The sequence below is a fragment of the Sus scrofa genome, chromosome 14, assembly GCF_000003025.6.
Source record: "Sus scrofa isolate TJ Tabasco breed Duroc chromosome 14, Sscrofa11.1, whole genome shotgun sequence".
NCBI classification, from domain to species: Eukaryota; Metazoa; Chordata; class Mammalia; order Artiodactyla; family Suidae; genus Sus; species Sus scrofa.
In genome coordinates this window covers 47191963-47207015 of record NC_010456.5, presented here as the reverse complement: position 1 = coordinate 47207015, position 15053 = coordinate 47191963, and the positions used below count along the sequence as shown (strand labels likewise).

The 15053-nt window shown below is 52.7% G+C and overlaps 1 long non-coding RNA gene across 1 annotated transcript; it reads left to right on the top strand.

Moving 5' to 3' along the window:
• LOC106505966 lies at positions 10592-12734 on the top strand. Its single transcript, XR_002338538.1, has 3 exons — positions 10592-10792; positions 12003-12486; positions 12614-12734. It is a non-coding gene; the product is annotated as an uncharacterized LOC106505966 (long non-coding RNA).

Genomic DNA, 15053 nt, shown 5'->3' with positions numbered 1-15053 from the left:
CTTGTGGCAACACCAGATCCTTAACCCACTAAGCCAGGGATCTGGGCCAGGGATTGAATCCGCATCTTCACAGACACTATGTCAGGTTCCTAAACCGCTGAGCCACAATGAGAAATCCATGGAGACATTTTTTTTTTTCTTTTTGTCTTTTTTTTGCCATTTCTAGGGCCGCTCCCGTGGTATATGGAGGTTCCCAGGCTAGGGGTCTAATCGGAGCTGTAGTCACCAGCCTACACCACACCACAGCAACACAGGATCCAAGACCCATCTGCAACCTACACCACAGCTCACAGCAACGCCAGATCCTTAACCCACTGAGCGAGGCCAGGGATCAAACCCGCAACCTCATGGCTCTTAGTCAGATTCGTTAAGCACTGAGCCACGACCAGAACTCCATGGAGACATTTTTGATTGTCACAAAGTTTGGGGAGGTCAGTGCTGCTGGTACTAGGGATAAAGTCCAGAGACATCGCTGAAAATCATACAGGTGCTAGAATGGCCCTCACCTCGAAGAATGTCCATTGCACAAGGTTAAGTAGCCTGGCTCTAGGCTCACCTTTCTCAGAATTTGCTCCTCTCTAAGCCACCTCCGCTTGTTGATTGTCAGGTCTGTACTCGAGTACCCCCCAGGGACGCGGATTTCATTACCTGCCAGGCAGTGTGTTCCATCTGTAAATTCAGTGTATTCACAATGTCCATTTTTACAATGAGTTAAAGTCCTTTCTCCATGTTCCTATAAACTCTGACCATCTGTCCTCATTCTGGCCCTGGGACAAGTCTCAGCTGAGCATCTGCTTGAGATGCCTTCAAATGTCTATGAATCTTCCTGGGTCCAGGCCTCTCCATGTGATCAGGAAGCTTGACCTTGGGCATGGGGTGGTCCCTTACCTGTATGAAAAGCACAAGGATCTCCCCTCCCCTGCTAGGGAGGCAGCAGGGCCAGCAGAGAGCAGGGCCTGCTGGTGGTGAGGTTGGGCCCAGGGAGCACCATGTCCTCATGTTCTCCAGCTGCTGCTTGACATGCTTGGTCACGCAGCTTCTTTGAGCCTCTGTTTTGTCTCCTGTTAAGTGGATAGGTGGCAAGACAGCCTGGGCTTTTTTGCTTGGTGCCACGATGCTCAAAGGAGGTAACAGGTGGGAAGATGATTTAGAAAGGTGAAGACACTGCACAGAACATTGGAAGAGTATTTTTATGTCTGAGATTGTCTTCCTATTTGCTGATGTCAGAGGCAGGGCAGCAGTGGTGATCCCACTTTATAGAGAAGCAAACTGGGAGGCAGAGACTGAAACTAAGACATGGCAGGAACCTATGTGTCCATGAACAGATGGATGGATAAAGAAGATGTAGTATATGCATACAAAGGAAAACTACTCAGCCATAAAAAGAATGAAATTTTGCTATTTGCAACAACATGGATAGACTTGGAGGGTATTAAGCTAAGTAAGATAAGTCAGACTGAGAAAGACAAATACTGTGTGATATCACTTGTATCTAGAAAATAAAATAAATGTCATTATAACGAAACAAACGAGACTCACAGAACAGACTCGTGGTTAGAGGAGAGGGAAGTGGGGAGGGGTAAGATGGGGTTTGGGGAGTAGGAGGTACAAATTATAAGGTAGAAAATAAATAAGCTGCAAGGATATATTGTACCACGCAGGGAATAAAGCCAATCGTTTATAATAACTGTAAATGTAGCATAACCTTGAAACATTGTGAATCACTGTGTTGTGCATCTGAAACTTACATAATAGGGCACCTCCGCTATATCTCAATTAAAACATGGCAGGGCCAAAAGCTGCACCCAGATCCTCTGGCTCCATTTCAGGACCACAAATGCCAGACAGCCTCAGAGGCTGAAGGAGGAAGAGGAGCGAGTTGTGGGGGTGGAGGGGGAGGCTGTGGGCACCGCCGTGGGAAACACCGCCGTCACACACACACTTCTGTTGCCCCTTGGAGGTTTCCCGGAGTTGGGTTCACCTGAACACCTCAGGGGGGTCACCCACACCCAGGGCGCTCACCCCTCTTTCACACCCCCCTCCTCTTCCGCTTCCTCTCCAGGCCCGTTTCCTTCCTCACTTCAAAGCTCCCCGGTTCTCCCCCTTAGAAGCCCCTTTCTTTTCTTTCTTGGAATCTGCCCAGGAAGAGACACCTGTGTTTCTGTTTCGATTTCTCCTCAGGCCCCCAAGTTTCCTGGGGAGGTCAGGGTAGGGGTGAGAGGGGGATGTGGCCCCTGAGCAGTCACCCATAGGCTGGGAAGCGTGTCCCCGAGGTCCCAGTCCCTTGTTTCCAGGCCTGGACACCCGCCAGGCCCCCTCTCCTTCTGCCTCCCTATCTGTCATCTGCTTGCCTTCTTCACTCCCATCTCAGCCTTAAAAGACCCACAGCCTCAGAGATGGGAGGGGTTTTGTTGGAATCCAGGCCCAGAGAGGGGCAGGAGCTTGCTTGAGGGAACACAGCCAGGTAGGGGCAGATGGGAGTCCCCTGCCTTTCCCACTATGCCAGGCAGGAATCTTCCTTTAGACTCTCCCCCACCCACTTTCCCCTGCTCAGAACATTTCTGGGTATGCCTCTGCCCCCTTCACCTGTGACACCTTTTTCCCACCCCTCCCTTTCTTGCCCAACTCAGTCTTCAAGACTGTAACCTGGCATCACCTACTCCAGGAAGCCTGCCTGGACTGCCTCCCCTTTCACCACAGCTCCCTAGGCTAAGACATGTCCCCCCTCTCCTCCCAGAGCACTCTATACACATGGCCTCCCATGGAAAACTTGGGTTCCTTTCCCACCAGGACTCAAATGTCTGTCCTGGGCCAGAAGCTCACCCTCACCCAGGGCTGTGATTTCTGGTGTTGTGAATGGATTTGTCTGCCTCTCTGCCCTCCCTCACTTGTGAGCTCCTGAAAGGCTGTAATTTAAATCTTTTCTAAACAGCTTTACGGAGATCCAATTCACACACCACAAAATTCACCCATCTAAATGGTCTCTAGTGTATTCACCACAGTCCATTTTAGAATATTTTGATCACCTCAAGAAGAAAGCCTGGACCTTTGGGCTATTATCACCCAGCCCACAGGTTCCCCCTCACTCCCAACCCTGAGCAAACACCTCCTTTCTGTCTTTGTGGATTTCCCTGTTCTAGACTTTGCATATGTGGACTTTCATGACCGGATTCTTTCACTTAGCATAATATATTTCAAGCTACATCCGTGCTGTGGTGTGTGTCAGCACTCCATTCCTTTTTATGGCTGAATAATATTTCATTGCATGGATAGACCACATTTTGTTTATCCCTTTGGGTTGTTTCCACAATTTGACTGTTATGAATAATGCTGCCATGGACGTTTCTGTACAAGTCTTTGTGTGGACATATGTTTTCATTTCTCTTGGGTAGATACCCAGGAGTGGTGTTGCTAAGTCATATGGTAACTCTAGGTTTCATTGTCTGAAGAACTGCCAGACTCTTTTCCAAAGTGGCTGTACCATTTTCCATTCCCACCCGCAGCGTGCGATGCTGCTGCTCTCCCTACGCCTTGGCTATCCCTTGTTATTATCTGACTTTTTGACTCTAGCCAGCCTAGTAGTCATGAAGTGGAGAGTCTCATGTCTTTTATGGGCTGGGCAGCAAGGCCTGGCACGGGAGCCCCGGAGGCAGATCCAGGGCTGGAAGCCCTGCTCTTCACTTCCGCTGGGGGACTTCACCTGGCTGAGCCCCATCCTTCTCGTCTGGGATGGAATAACAGTAGGTGGTCCAGAGATCGTGAATGAAAAGCCCTTGGCACAGGTACTGGCCTACAACACATGCTCAATCAGTGAGAACTACGCTAACAGCTACAGGGATCCCTCCAAAGCCCGGCAGTTTCTGGCACATGGTGGGCCCCGGTGGATGTGGGTGGAGTGACCAGCCGAGGGCCTGGGCTGAACAAGAGGGGGTCCAGGGAGGCGCGTGAAGTCTCCCATCCAGGGGCCCCTTGGCCAACCCTCTGTTCAGGCCTCCTCTCATCTGGCATGGGGAGCCGTTTTCTTTCTCAGGCATTCTGAGACTCGGCCCATGTTAGCCTCCTCCTGATGGTTTGAATTAGAAAGCAGCTGATGCCTCTGGAAACCCAGGGAAAAACATTATTGTTGGAGGACTGTCTCCTCTTTGGCAGAGCTGACTGCCCTGGCCTGGCATTCCAGAGCACAAAAGCCTTCGCTGGCAAAACCGGAGCCTTTCCATGGGGGCTCTCCTCCCCTCCCCCTCTTTCTCATCCAGCCCTGGCTGGGCCTGCCAAATGCTGGCTGCCCGACTGCTGGAGGGGCGCTGGGACAAGAATCCCCTCGCTGTCTCGGCCCGTCCACCCAGCAGCCCGTTGGTGGACCGAAGTCTGACTCAACTCCCAGCCTGGCAAAGGCCCTCTGTCTGGTGTGGTGAAAAGGTGGTGCCCTTGGGGGGACGGGGGAGGGGAGGCTGCAAAGGAGGGAGGCGGTGACGGTCTGGCGGGACAGGGAGCTTCGAGCCACCGAAAGGAGAGATGGTGTTGCTGTCTTCATCGGACAGATGGGGGAACTGAGGCTCAGAGAGACGATGTCCCCTGTGAGGGTCACAGAGCCAGCACGTGGTGGCCTGAGGCCTGGACCCCAGGCTGGCTCTCAGGCCCCACCTTCTGTTCGAGGCTGAGAATGGGAGTAGGAGGGCTTTGTGAACCCAAAGTCACACACGCAGGGGAGGGGGTTTAACTGATTGATTTTTTTTATTACTCCATGAATTTTATTACATTTATAGTTGTCCAATGAGCATCACAACCCAATTTTATAGCATTTCCATCCCAATGGAAGGGGTTTTAAGTAGCCTTCTTATTGCAGTTTTTCCTGTCTGGATCTGCCCTTTTCCTCCCCACCTTCTCTACCCAGGGAAGCCTGGGGGAAGGTGGTCAGCAGATGCTGGCGGGGCTCCCTTCGAGCCGGCCACTGGTCTTCTGGTGGCTTGTGCTTGACCACCGACGGTTAGAGCCGCATGACCAGGGCAGCCTTATCTCCTGGAGGGCGGCAGGCCTGGCTCCAGGAAACCTGGCTTCAGATGGGCAGCGGTGATTGTCAAGATCTGCAGCGCCCCGATAAAGCCTCTGCAGCATGAGACCCCTCACTTGCCTTCCTTCCCCGACCTCTGCCACCCGGCTCCTCATGTTCTTTCCCCTTCCTCACAGGGATAGCACAGTCGGCACCCCATGGGCCTGCGTGCCAACACCAGTCCCCCCACCTCCAGCAGTCCCCTCATGGCTCCTTGGGCTCCGGGCTGGGTCTGGACCACAGCCACGTCTCAGTCAGAGTGTGGGTGCCCCCACTGCTCACCCGAAAACGAGGGTTCTCTTGTCTCCTCCCACCAGGTGTTGGGAAGATCAAATGAGGTCACATGTGACACGCATGAGAACAGAGGAGGTGCCAGTCACATCCTTTATCCATCTCCCCAGCCCTGTGCCTTAGTGCCGTCCCTTTGCCTGGAATTCCTGTGGTCTGTCCAGACTCTGCCCTTCCTTTAAGGCAGAATCTGAATCTCTACATTCTCCAATCTGTCCCCAGGCCCCATAACCTCCCTGTGCCTCCCCTTCACAGCATTTGGCATTGGCCCCTTCCAGGAATAAGCAGAAGGCAGGAAGGATGTACCCTGATGGGCGAGCTGGGATGGTGAGTGGCAGATGGTTTGGACATTTCCCCTCCTTGTATGCGTGTTTGTCCCCTATTTCCTGGGCCCTGCATAATTTACAGGTATAATTAGAAAAGAATTCCAGGGAGCTGCCATTGTGGCTCAGCAGTAATGAATCCGATTAGTATCCCTGAGCATGTGGGTTCGATCCCTGGCCTCGCTCAGTGGGTTAAGGATCTGGCATTTTCATGAACTGTGGTATAAGTCACAGATGTGGCTCTGATCCCACATTGCTGTGGCTCTGGTGTAGGCCGGCAGCTGCAGTTCCAATTCGACTCCTAGTCTGGTAACTTCCATATGCTGCATGTGTGGCCCTAAAAAGTCCCCCTCCAAAAAAAGAATTCCAAATAAATGCTAATGCCACTTGGTTGCAGCTTCACTGAACGAGGCAGCCTGTGTCTGCCGTGGTGGTGTTAACCACAGAGGTCCAGGCCGTGGTTCTTACACTGATGTCCCGTGCTTACTCGCTCAGTGTCCCTTCGGACATGACCCTCACTCACTAACTCACCAGCCCCGGGAATACCCACCACTCTGGTCGGAGGTGTCCCCAGCATCCTCATCCCCTCTCCCACTCCAGAGATCCAAGCCTTTGTCCAAGTGCAGCTTGAATTCCATCTCCTCTGGGCGAGCGCCCCATGCCCGCCTAAACCTGTGCACTTCACTGGCTGCCCAGGTGGATAGTTAACTGCCTCCCTGCTAGGCCTGACTGTCCTCAGGAGCAGGGAACACATCCCACACCTCCCCACATACCCACCCCTGGCACGGTGCCTAGCACACTTAGAGAAGATGCTCAGGGAAAAGAGTGCTGATTACAGGGATGATGATGACGGCAGCCACACTTCCAGAACAGTGACCTTGAGCTCTTACCTGCTCAGCTCTTTACCTGGATTATGTCATGAAACCCCACCCCCTCCAACCCAGAGACTCAGGGGCAGCTAAGTGCACCTTTCAGGAGAGAAAAGGCCACCATGACAGGAACGCCTGGACCTTGGACCATGGCCGGGAGTTGTGGCCCCTCTTCCTGCCTCGGTTTCTTCTGCTCTGCAGCACCTGATACCTGCTTGCCTTTCCTCCCTCCAGGTGGTTGTGAGAGTCAAACAGGACAGCAAACATGACATCCAGTGCAAACAGTCATGAAAACCCTTAGACAGTGCAATAGACATTTATGGGAGGACCATAAATGGGAAGGAACGGGGATTTTTTTTTTTTTTTTTTTTTTTTTTTGCTTTTTTGCTTTTTAGGGCCACACCTGCAGCATATGGAAGTCACCAGGCTAGGGGCCGAACTGGAACTGCAGCTGCTGGCCTACACCGCAGCCACAGCCACGTGGGATCTGGGCTGCATCTGCGACCTACACCACAGCTGATAGCAATGCCAGATCCTTAACCCCCTGAACAAGGCCAGGGATCCAACCAGCATCCTCATGGATACTAGTCGGGTTCATAACTTGCTGAGCTACAGCGGGAACTCCCTGGGATGGGGATTTTTAATGTTCCCTTTCCCACCTGATCTCTGAAGACAGTAGTGAATGTGAGACAATTGAGTTCCTATGGGAGGACTCGGGTGCCAGAGCCCATGTGCCCCGAGTCCTGACCCCCAATCCCATCCCCCCCTTGCCAGCACCAGCCACACAGCATCTTTTAGTCCTAGTCAGAGCCAAGCCAGTGCCCCAGGGTGTGCTCTCTGTGTGGAAAGCTCTCCCACACCACTTGCCTGATCTTGACCCACCTTTCAAAGTTTAGCAGAGATGTCAGCCCCACAGGCAGCCTTCCTCGGCCCCTGGCCCTGGCCTGTGTCCACAAGAGGCTGGCAGAGCCCAAACCCTTTCAGGGGTACTCATCTTTGCTCTGATGAGACAATTAACAGTGTAATTAATGACACTGGCCTCTCCCGCCAGGCCAAAGGCTCTGCTAGGGCAGGGAGGGCCTCTGTGCTGTTCAGGTCACATCCTAGGGACAGACACTCAGCAGAACACACAGGTGGGGCTCAGTGAAGGCTCACTGACCGACAGAACGAATGAAGAGCGGATTCAGCTCCATCTCTCACCAAAGCTCAGCCGGCTGTGCTGTGGTCCAACTGAAGATGCTAATCGTCCTCGCATGTTTGCAGCGTGTGGCATGTGATCTCTGGGGCGGGATGGAGCCTGAATCCCAGTTCTGCTGCCTCTGAGCTGTGTGATGTTGAGGAAGTTGCTCAACCTCTCTGGGCCTAATTGTAGAACTGAGGTAATATTAGCACCTCATTGATGCTATCAATAGGGCTTGCATGACTAATCAGATTACAATAAGTATGACTGCAATTATTATTATTATTATTATTGCTGGTCATGACTCAAAGGATTCCTGCTCCCAATTAATATCTTTGTTCTGTAACAGCAGGGGCCCACGTCTCCACAAGAGAATTGGAAAGGCCTGGGAAGGGAGCCAGAAGCCTGGGGCTTCATCTCAGCGGCCCAGCCCGGCTGTGTGACCAGGAGGAAGTCGCTCCATCTTGCCCGCTAGCCGGATGACTAACTCCACCCGCAATCATATTTCCTAACTTGCTACCTCACAGGGGTGTGGAGGAAGATCAAAGAGAGACATGAACAAGAAGTATTCTCTCTGCAAATACTTGTTGAACACCTACTGTGTTTCAGGGCTTGAAGAGGACCAAATCTGAGCAAGACCCGGGCCCGCCCCTCGGGAAGCCAGAAATTAAGGGATCACCATGAAGTAAGCGAGTGTCCTGTACTTGATCCTTCTGCTTGTGGCACAGCTCTGTTTACAGTACAACCTAACGGTTCAGAGGGAAAGACTTCCTCTCTGCCTCCTTCTAGCATGTGATCTGGGCATGTCCCTCAGCTCTCGAAGCCTCTGAGTCTTCGAGTATGAAATGGGCTTTGAGGCAGGCATAAATCATTCTTTCCTCACTGCTGGTATACAAATGAGGTGAGTTCGTGCGTGGGAAGCTTAAGCACCACACCAGACATGGTAAAGCTCTTGTTGGATGGTGGTGGTTGGCAATGCCATGAACTTGCCATGACTTGGCCACCTGGCCTTGAGCTGGCACCTGGGGTCATGGAGTGAGATGCATAAGTCCTTTGAAGAGAAAGAGATCAGGAACGTGGCTGGTGCCAGAGGACTGCATTCCCCTCCTGCCACACACATATATGACTGCTACACGCACATATATGATTGGATAAGAACATAAGCAGGTTTGAAATATTCCAGACTGTTTGTGACAGAGAGTAGGATAAGGCCATCTACCAATTAGCTCTTATTTTATTGTTTGAATACAAGACTATTTGCTGGGTTTTGTGATAAAAATATACACAATATAAAATTTACCTTTTTACAATTTTTTAGGGGTGCACCTGGAGCATATGGAAGTTCCCAGGCTAAGGGTTAATTGGAGCCGCAGTTGCTGGCCTACGTCACAGCCACAGCAATGCCAGATCCAAGCTACATCTGGATCCAGCTTGTGGCAACGCTGGATCCTTAACCAACTGGGTGAGGCCTGGGATCAAATCCACATCCTCATGGATACTAGTCAGGTTCTTAATCCACTGAGCTACAACAGAAACTCCTAAAATTTACCGTTTTAACCATTTTTAGGTGTACATTTCATCAGGATTAGTACATGTGTGCGGTTGGGCAACCATCACCACCATCCACCTCCAGAACTTTCTCCCCTTCCCTAACCCAACTGCTGTACCCTTAGGCAGGGATTCCCCATGCCTCCTCCTCCAGCCTCCGGCAACCTCTATTCTACTTTCTGTCCCTGCAATTTTTGGCTGTTCCAGGAACCTCACATAAGGGAACTCATACAGGATTCATCCTTCATGACTGGCTTATTCACTTAGCATTGTGTCCTCAAGGCTCACCCATGGTGTAGCATGGGTCAGAGTTTGATACTTTTTTAAGGCTGAGTAATATTCAATAGATTACTTTTGCCATTGGAAAAGATAAAGATGGACCCAAAACAGCGACCAAAAGAATGACAGTGTGAGTGACTGAAGGAGGAAGAGTCGGTGAATGTTGGGGGCCTTGGATAGGGGGCAGTGGGGTGGGGACCTGGCACAGGCACCCCATGAATCAGCCCTGGGTGTCCTCTATCAGAAGAAGAGGGAGTTGGGCCTCCTGCCAGGGCTCTGGCCCCACGGTCCCGTGGCCCAGAGGACAATGAAGACACTCAGCCCAGCAGCCAAGGGCTGTGACTCACAGGCCTTGAGGCCGGGCAGGGCCCCCGCGTTTGGCCCCCAACACCGGGACCATTCAACCTGAGCAGTGAGCAGCTGTGAGTTCCCGGTCCCCTCCTGATACCGGTCCTGCTCCCAGCCTTTGGGGACAACCCAAGCAGCCTGGTGAGTAAGGAGGCTCTGGACAATCCCTCCTTTCATAAAATTTCACTGCTGACTAATGCTTCCTAGTCACGCTGAGCCCTTCCACCCCAAAAACCAGTCCCTGCCTTGGAGTTGGGTTTTGAGGGAGCCCCCCTTCTCCCCGCTGGTGCTGCCCTTGCGCCCTGTCCTGCCAGCCTCTGGGCACCCCTAGTCAGCTCTTTCTCTCCGGGCCATTTCCCTTTCCTCTTGTCAACCCCGAGCCCTCCCAGGGCTTCAGGTTGGTCTTGCCAGGATCAAACCTTCATATACCCCCTTCCTGCCCATCCCTGGCCTTTCCTGTTAGAAAGCCTGGGGTCACCAGGAGATGACTGCAGTGGGGGATTTCAGGCACTTAGGCAGGACAGGGGGACTATTTCTGAGCACAAGTGCAAGGGCGGCCTGAAGTGCCTCTAGCTCCTTCGGGGCACAGGGAGGGGTATCGTGGAAAGAGATGGGCTTTGGAGTCAGACCTGAGTTCAAATCTGGACTCTGTTCCTCACCAGCTGAGTGACTAACTGGTTAAGAAGTAACTTAACCTCTCCTAGCCTGGATTTCTGCATCTGATGAAAAAAATGGTCTGGGGACAGGAACCATACTCCCTCCCTTCAGAATGGATGTGAGTACACTCCAGACAGACTCTCCACTTGGCCTGGGCGGAGGTGACTGGCTGGACGGAGGACTCAGGAAACAGGATTGGGATGCCTTGAGAAGCACCTGCCCTCCAAGACCTCAGCCAAGGAGCACAGGACTGGTAAGGGACAAGTACAGTCCCTCATGGTGGCTTGATCCCCTGCTGAGAAATGTCCTCTTGTTCAGGTTAGCGGGATGACAAATTCTTTTCCGACACCATGTGAAGGCAGGGAGCTGCACCCTTGGAGGGGAGCCTGGCGTGGGTAGTCCCAGACATCAGATGACAAGGAAAACTATCCCCGCTCAGTTCTGGAAGGGAATCTCCTTCCTTCTTTGCAAGGCAGTGGGAGGTGAGTGAGAAAGGGCCATGGCCTGCTTCTCTTACTAATGAGGCCTAACCAAGGCGAGTGTGGGAATGACTTGGCGGCATCCGAGAGGCAGCTTGGAGAACTGGGAAAAATTCTGGCCTGGGAGGTGAGAGCCACAGTGCGGACCCAGCTGGGGCCACCTCCCCATCCCCCACCCTGGGCCGTGTGGCCGTGGATGAGTCACAGCCCCCCAAGCAGAGTGACATGGCCCTTATCTGCAAAGGGAGGAGGTGAGACGTGAGGTCTTTCAGGCCCTTTCCCGCTCCGAGATTCTCTAACCCTGTAGCCATCTCTTTAAAGATGAGAAGCAGAGATGCTGAGCTAAAACAGATGTGGCGGATAAAGCCAAGATAATCAGCCCAGCGGTTTCTCTTTCTCCAATGCCCTGCGTCAGCAAGGCCTTGGGTGAATTCTGGCATTTGCTCATTTTGATAGGTAATCAAGGCAACATCTGTGGGCCGGAACTTCCACAAGAGAGGCTGATCAAACAATTTTTGCCCTCAACCCTTCCTTTTTCCTAAACAGCATGTGTGTGATGAGGCCTTTTTGAGTCCAGTGGGGCTCCTGGCTGGCTCCTGGTGGAGTACTTCCTAACTATGGTTTCTTTGCTCAGGGCCCCACATCCTCCTGACCTTCCCACAGTCGGCTGGAGTCTGGGGATGCCCATCCCCTGAAGAAATTTTTTTTTTCTTTTCAGCCACTGCCCCCCCCACCCCCGCCGCCGTGGCATATGGAAGTTCTGGGGCTAGGGGTCCAATTGGGGCTGCAGCTGCTAGCCACAGTCACAACCACAGCAATGTGGGATTCAAGCCATGTCTGCAACCTATGCCACACCTTGCAGCTACGCCAGATCCTTAACCCACTGAGCCAGGTCAGGGATCGAACCCTCATCCTATGTCTCGTTCTTAACCCACTGAGCTACAATGGGAACTCCCAAGAAGTATTTTTTATGTGTTTCCTCAGTGCCTGGCCTCAAAATCAAAGGTTCTGGAACACGGTGCCTCGGAATTCCCACAAGTCTCTGGTGTGTGAGATAACCATGCTTTTTGCCCCTGAGGGGCTCACTGGACAGTCAGAGAGACAATGTGATCCAGTATCCACGTGGCAAGGGGGCAGGTGGGTGAGAAGGGCTGTGGGTGGCTGACAAGAGCTAAGGCCTTGGAGGCAGGTGACAGATTTGGGCAGCAGGCCCCCACCCTTTTGGAGGCTTGGATTTAATTTTCAAGTAACCCCCGCCCATTTCCATCCTGCACCTGGCTTGTTTCCTTCCGCACCTGATCCCATTCTATAATTACACACTCACTCGTTTATTATCTAAACCCTCCTCTGAGAAGGAAAACTCGAGAGGGAAAGCCTGTTGCCGCCTCATCTGCCATTTCTACCCAGAGCCTGACCGAGGCCCGTGCAATGAAAGTGCTGGAAAAGTCCTGTCGCCTGCATAAAGCAGGTAAGTGAAAATCCAAGTCTTGTTTCAGGATGGTGGAGTTGCAGGGCAGACTCAGAGGTGGGCAAAGAGGTTGAACATTTCGTCTTTTGAAACCCAGGGCATTTTTTTCTTTTCGCTTTCTAATCAGTGGTTTCTTGCCCTTCACCGGAGCCTGGGACGCCGAGCATCTGGGCCTGGAACGCGGACATGCGTGGGAGGGACGCGAAACTGTACCGGCAGCACTGGGAAAGAATCGCTCTTTGTCCTAACCTTCGTGTGCACCTGTTGTCCCAAATCCTTGACAAACACTGTCATTCGCCTTCCAAACCTTTCTGTGGATGCAGCTCCGGGGGCGGGGGGGGGGGGGGCCGCAGGCGGGAGCGCAAGGAGCTACATTCCGCGCATTCCTGCCTCCTGACAGCTCCTGGTACCGCGGTTGTGAGCCTGAGATGTCCAAAAATTCCAGCTGACTCATCCGTGGGTGAACAAGGCCAACACGAGGGAACGGGTGGAATCTCCTGGGGTCTGCCTCTGACGAGGCCCCAATTCAGAGGGGAAAGCGGGGCAGGGTGAGGGGCGATGGCCAGGATTCGGGCTGTTTCTGCCCGAGTGAAAGTGTCCCTTCGGGTGCCAGGAAGTGGTGACAGGTGCATGGCGGCGTTGTGGGTGGGAACTGGGAAACCTCAGCTACCTGCATTTGAGTTCTGGCTCCATCTTTGGAACCTCATTAAACCTCTCTGGGCCTCAGTGTCCTGGAGTGGAAACAGGGAGGTAATGCTTCCGACTCCAGAGCACGGTGGTGGGGATGAAGCAAGAATGTGGCTTAGACACAGAGCACCGTCTTGGCACAGAGGAATTGCTAAACAATGATGACTTGTGCTAGGCCATCCCCCTTTGGACGCAATGACGTGAGACTCGCTTCCAGGCGAGCAGGCGAGTGTGTAATGGGTCCTTGCTTCCTCCTCCAGGGCAGAAGCTGCAAAACAGGTGGGGAGAATGTCCCTGCCCCACTGTGGGATTGTGGGTAGGGTGGACTCTCCCCTGTCACCCGCAGAGTGTCCATGAGCAGAGGGCTGCAGTGCACTCAGGAATAAGTCCACGCTGACCCAGCAGAGACTTTTCTGGTCCCTGCGACTGGCTCCAGATGGCTTATAACCAGATCCCTGCCAAATTCCTCTTACCTCCCCACCCCAGGACTTGTCTGACGCCAGAGCATTTCTCAAAAGGGGGAAATACAGTCTTATCGTCACCACCTCATCACTGCATCCTTATAGCCCTGGCCCGCCCTGCCTTCCAGCTATCTCCCCCAGGGATATCTTTGAAGGTTTTTCCCCAGCTCTGTCCTAGGGGCTGCTGGGGAGAGCAAAGTCCGGGAAGGAGGATGGGACACAGGATGCGACCTTGGACCAGTCTCTGGCCTTTTCACTTTCCCGTTGTCTGTGAAATGAGGAGGTTGGCTGAGGTCATCCGTCTCAGCAGTTCAGCCCCAGGGAGTTCTGGCTGCTGAGGGCGGGGGAAAGCCCTGCAGATGAACACTTGTTCCTCCTCAGAAGGAGAGCACAGGGATTAGATGACAAATGGCTCTGGGTTCAAATCTTCACCCTGTCCCCTTGCCAGCTCTGTGACCTTAGGCAAGGCTGACACCCTCTCTGAGCAGTTATCCTATCTGTAAAATGGGCATACTAATCACCACTTCCAGAGCTGTCTTAAGGATTAAGTGAGATGATGCATGTGTGGAACTCAGCACAGTGCCTGGCACTCATGATATTATAATATCCCCTCCCCCCGCCGCCCCCAGAAATACAGACTTTGTCATCATCACTGAATTGCTTGCCTTAGAGAAAAACCGAGGCCAGGTGGCAGTGGTTGGTGGGAAGAGAATTTAGACAATATTTCCATGTTTCAGCTGCTGCACCAGGCCCACTTCAGAAAGAAGCTGCAATAACTGAAGAGAAAAGTCCCATAGTGTCTGTTCCAGCTCCCCCCTGGCTCTCAGCACAGTGCCAGGAGATGGCTTGGCGCCTTGCTCTCATCCTCGTGCCCATTAGTGTATTTCCAGATGCTTTAGGCAGCAGGCGTGGAGGTCAGTCAGGTTCTGTTCCTTTGGATGTCCTTTCCCGGCAGCTTTGCTTCCTCTGCTTTTCTCCAACTGGCCAGGCTTCACAAAGGGAGGGTCAGGACAGCCAGATACTTCATAAATGCCCCCTTTACCAGCAACAACGTGAACAGCTTTTAGTGCTAGGATTTCATTGGTCCCATCCTGCACATGCCTGAGGCCTGGGAAGGGATGGCCTGGGGGGTTCTGGTGACCCAGGGCAGCCAAATTCATAGAGCTCTCTCCTGAACACCTACTCAGCATGGCCTCTTCACCTACATCATCCCAACCTTCCCAACCCCACGAAGTAGGTGACATTAGCCCCCTTTCCTGGATGAGGAGCTAAGACTCAGAGAAGCCATATAACTTGTCCAAGGTCATCCAGCTACTGAGAGGACCCCACTGGCCCAACTTCAAAGCCCTAGTTCTTTCCATGACAGATGGATGTCCTCAGGGTCTATGAAAAGTCCAGGCCCTCCTTAGCCTTTGCTAC